The following is a 5,115-nucleotide window of genomic DNA, read 5'->3' on the forward strand; positions in this document are numbered from 1 at the left end:
TGGTACTATGACTTAAGTCTCTCATGAGGACCAAATGAGCCAACATACGGAAAGCACTTTGCAGATCTTAACGCCGTACATGAATTCTAGCTAGCATTCTGACCCCTCATCCAGCACTGGCTCCATTACACTTCTCTGTGAGTAGTGACTGAGCTTTTATGATCTCATATTTGTCATCTTTGTGCCTTAGATCTACTGTCTTTGCATTGGTCGGGGGAAAAATGGCTCCAGGTGTGTGGATGAGTGGTACCTGTATGAGTCTGTGTTCCCATATTCTCACAGGGCAAGTTTTCATGTTCTAATCATTGCCTGTGACACTCCCAGAGAGCCCGAATCTGCTGAATTCAGAAGATTCACAGGAGACTCCAGCTCCTGTTGATGCTGAGAGAACACAAGTCTTAGAGTCAGAAAAGACCTATGCCTGAATCCTGATACTGACAGTGAGCAAGTCACTTATGTGATCAGAGAATTAGTTTCTACATCTGCAAAATGAGAATGGATAAGACTTTCATGACCTCCCTCAATGAGCTATTGTGAGGAAAGTTGCTTTGTAGACCTTGACTCATTATATAACTGTGAATTAACACTATTGTCATGGCGAGGTAAGAATACATAGATTAAAAGGTTACTTAGAAAAGTGAAGGAGGGTGCTTCTACAGGAGTAAAAGGCCTTTATGTGACACATAGAAGCCCACTGAAGGAATTTCATTCCCTCTATAACTAAGAGAACATTCTGGGTCTAGGAATCCTAGGGGCCCCCATTGGTATCATTTATCCTTGCCAAGAGAGGGATTTGTGAAAGAGTGAGACTTCCAAGATCTGTAAAATGCTATGAAAGTATGGGAACATAGAAGGAACTGAAGGATGAGATGGAGAAAATGGGCTTAGAGGCAAGGAGAGAGATAAGGAAGGTAAAGGGAGCAAAGGATTAGAAGGAAGGAGGAAGGATAGAGAGAGAGAGAAGGGAGGTGGGGAAGGAAGGAAGGGAGAAAGGAAGAATTCGGAAAGTGTTTCTTTCTTCTCACTACTGATTTATGTTGCAAACCGCCTTATAAGAGATGACCCTGTGCCCATAGGGAGGTGCCACACCCTGCCTGCGAAAACGTACATAAGGGTTTTCTGAGACAACAGTGCCCCTCTGTGGTCTCAGAGCAGAAGCCCTTTTAGGTCCCATTTAAGTGACATCTCCTGACTTCAGTACTGGGCTTTTTTCCCATAAATATATATACATATATATGTATATGTATATGGGTATATGTATACACATATACACATATATATGTATATATACATATACATGTATATGTACATATACACACACATATATATACATATTCTACTTAATTTTTTTCAGTTCCAAAGGACATTCATTCACTTTATTGAGTCTTCACATCTTTGCCCTCCCCAGGTGTCCCATGCCCAAATCTTACCCACCCAGTTGTCACCAAAACCTTCCTTTCCCAAGAGCGTAGACCCAGAGAAATCCTTGGTCTACCTATCTGCAGGGCAACTACACCCTAAGGACCACTGAGCCTTTCCATCTGCTCTGCGGCCAAACTCTCCTATGTATGTTGTTTCTCCCACCTATAACATGAGCTCTTTTACCATTTGTATCCCCAGAACACAGTAATGATTTAACAAATGCTTTTTTTACATCTAAGAGAAATAAGTAACCTGTTTTATATGTGGGGAAACTGAGGCATAGCAAGGCAGTGAACTCACCTTAAAAGGCAAAAAGAACCCAGAAATTCTTTCCCCCAATACTGGTTCTTGTAACTAAAGAAAAATCCCTCTGGTGCCCAGGAGAATAAATGAGCTTCTAGTTTCTAACTCTGAGTCTTGGGGATAGTTTCTATGGGGATGAGAAACTAAAGTCAAGAGAAAAAGCTCTCTGTCCTTATTTTTCTCCAACTCAAGCCTAGAGCTGTATATTTTTGTATATTCTACCTTCAGTTAATCAGAATCTGACACCAACTCTGTAACATGCCTTTAGATCAGGGCTCTAAATGAGAGTATGTGGAGGGTTAAGGGAGACAATGAATCCTCCATCACTCCCTAAAGTAAAAGGTACTGCAGGATGGCCATGAACCACTGTATCCCAGGAGTAGTCTTTGCCATTGAAGGGGATTCCCGGGGGAGACTGTGCTTCCCAGAATCAGACCCCAAGTCTCTTTTGTACAGAGGAAATTATCTGGTCTTCATCCAATGAAGAACTATGGTTCCCTCTGCCCTCCCACCAGAGACAGCTAGGTGGTACAGTGGATAGAGTCCTTGGCCTGGAGTCAGGAAGGCCTGAGCTTATACACTTACTGGCTACATGATTCCCAACAAGTCACTTAACCTCTATCTACCAAAATTTCCTTACGTATAATAATAGCACCTACCTCCCAGGGTTATCGAGATAATCAGATGGGATAATAATTATAAAGCACTTAGTACAGTATCTGTCACATCATAGGTGCTGTATAAATGTTAGTTATTATTATTTAACCTCTGAAGATCAAATGAGGCTGCATCTGGTACCTGAGCTGGGAGCCCTGCTGGAGCTGGGGTCTGGAGGCCTCATGTCCTATGGCACCCCAGCCTTCCTCCCAGGGTGTGGAGGTGGAGGCTCTAGCAACCCTGGTAGCCCTGGGAACTAAGGATACCTCCATGGCCACGGAGGGCCGGTTTCTGGCATTGAGGGGCTACAGGATGGCACTGAGCCACCCACTCTTCTGTGTGAAGCTGCTCATCCAGATTGGTCATGACCCACTGTCTCCCACTGCTAGGAACCAATGTACTGGGGAGGAAGGTCTTCTACTCACCCAATTTCTTCACTTGGGCCAGATACATCGTACAAGCAAAGGGACTGTTCTGAGGTCTGAGTCCAAGGCTTATGTCTAGTGGTCTTTCTACCATGCCCTGGGGCAGCATGAAAAAGGCCTTGCCTTTGGAAAAAGTAGAACATATATCCAACAAGGATGATGTGGAGACATCACTGAGGAAAATGATGAAAGAAACTTCCTGTGAGATGGATGCAGGTGTGTACAGAATGCACTATATGGTCTAGTTCATGTGGCAAGAGGCCAAATACAGAGTGCCCAGTCCCAGGAAGGCTTTGAATATGCTCCACTCGGTGGTGTGCTAAGCTCTGGTGGGAAGATTTTCAGAAAAGAAGGGCTTCTAGTGTTCCATGTGGGCTTGATACCTCACCTCTTGAGAGATGTGGTTTTCTTGTGAGGCTGTAACCTCCTGGGTCACTTCATCAATGCCTACCTGGTGGATGACAGTTTTGGTAAAGCATTAGCAATTTGTAATAGGGATTGCATTTAGCTTGCTGACCTACACTTTCCTCTTGGTTGGTGACCTCATGGCTATGAGTAACTGTGGGTTGCTGGTTGGCCTCCCTCCCTATTCCCCTCTGTTCAAGTTCTAGATTCATTATTGGAGATATCTTAGCATGCAGGGTCAGTTTTTCCAAGGATCAAGTCTGCTTTTCCACCAAATCTCAGCAGCATCAAGTGTATCCATCAATTACATCAGAATAATTTGACTATAATAACAAATACACCATCTCTGACCAGCCACAGTAAGGGTCTGATCATTGGGCTACCTTCTAAGAGAACTGAATGTATAATACAATGAGATTTGGATTTTTTTTAAAAAAGATCAAATAAGATAAGAAAAAGTGCTAAGCACATAATAGGCACTTACTAGTATATTTCCTTCCTTCCTAAAGCATCACCTGTTAAAATGAGTTTCATAAACAACTTCCTAGTAACTTGGGAATAATATCAGAGAACTCTCCCCACTAGACTAGGACAGGTTATAAATAATGCTTATCATGCATACAAGGGCAAGGAGGGTGGAAATCAGAGTGCAAATAAGAGGTAAAAATATTTAGGGTTGCTTACTGTGCTATGATGGAAATAGTGCTAGGTTTGGAGTTGGAAGATCTAAGTTCTAATTCCTCCTCCCTTTCTGTTTCCTAGCTATATTACACTCAGCCAGTCCTTTATCTTCTCTGTATCTTGACTTCTGCATCCGCATAATGGAGATAATAATATCTTCACAATTTACCTCAGATGATTTTTCTGAGGATGAAGCAGGATGAGGTTTAAGAAATCACAACATAGGAGAAAGAGCTCTGGATTTGGAGGTCCAAAGACTTGAGACTGAAGGCCAGCTCTGCTCTCGTCCCCCAGTATGCCTTTGGAGGTCACTTTACCTTTGTAAAATGAGGAAGTTGGACAAGATCTCCCCAAGGTCCTTTCTTGCTCAAATCTATAATTCTCTAGTCCTAAGAAGTTTTTTTTTTTAATTTAACTTTTAACATTTATTTTCACACAATTTTGGGTTACAAATTTTCTCCCCTTTTATCCCCTCCCCCCCCCAAACCCGAGCTTTCTAATTGCCCCTGTGACCTATCTGCTCTCTCCTCTATCCTCCCTCCCTGCCCTTGTCTCCGTCTTCTCTTTTGTCCTGTAGGGCCAGATAGCTTTCTTGACCCCTTAACCTGTATTTCTTGTTACCCAGTGGCAAGAACATTACATTTGATCCTAACACTTTGAATTCCAACTTCTTTAGCTCCCTCCCTCTCCACCCCTTCCCCTTGGAAGACAGGCAATTCAATATAGGCCATATCTGTTTAGTTTTGCAAATGATTTCCATACTAGTTGTGTTGTATAGGACTAACTATATTTCCCTCCATCCTATCCTGTCCCCCTTTACTTCTGTTTTCTTATGGTCCTTTCCCTCCCCATGAGTGTCGACCTCGTATTGCATTCTCCTCCCCATGCCCTCCCCTCCATCCTCCCCCCCACCCTGCTTGTGCCCCTGTCCCCCACTCTCCTGTATTATGAGATAGGTTTTCCTATTAAAATGAGTGTGCATTATATTCTTTCCTTTAGTGGAATGTGATGAGAGTAGACCTCATGTTTTTCTCTTGCCTCCCCTCTTTATCCCACCACTAATAAGTCTTTTGCTTGCCTCTTTTATGAGAGATAATTTGCCCCATATAACTTCTCCCTTTCTCCTCCCAATATTTCTCTCTCACTGCTTGATTTCATTTTTTTTTTTAAGATATGATCCCATCCTCTTCAATTCACTCTGTGCACTCTGTCTCTATGTATG

At 42.9% G+C, this 5,115-nt stretch overlaps 1 pseudogene; it reads left to right on the top strand.

The window, feature by feature from the left end:
* Nucleotides 1–2,571: 2,571 nt before the first annotated feature.
* Nucleotides 2,572–3,535, top strand: LOC140531885 (mitochondrial carrier homolog 1-like; annotated as a pseudogene).
* Nucleotides 3,536–5,115: the final 1,580 nt, after the last annotated feature.

Source organism: Notamacropus eugenii, chromosome 3 (assembly GCF_028372415.1).
Source record: "Notamacropus eugenii isolate mMacEug1 chromosome 3, mMacEug1.pri_v2, whole genome shotgun sequence".
Lineage (NCBI taxonomy): Eukaryota > Metazoa > Chordata > Mammalia > Diprotodontia > Macropodidae > Notamacropus > Notamacropus eugenii.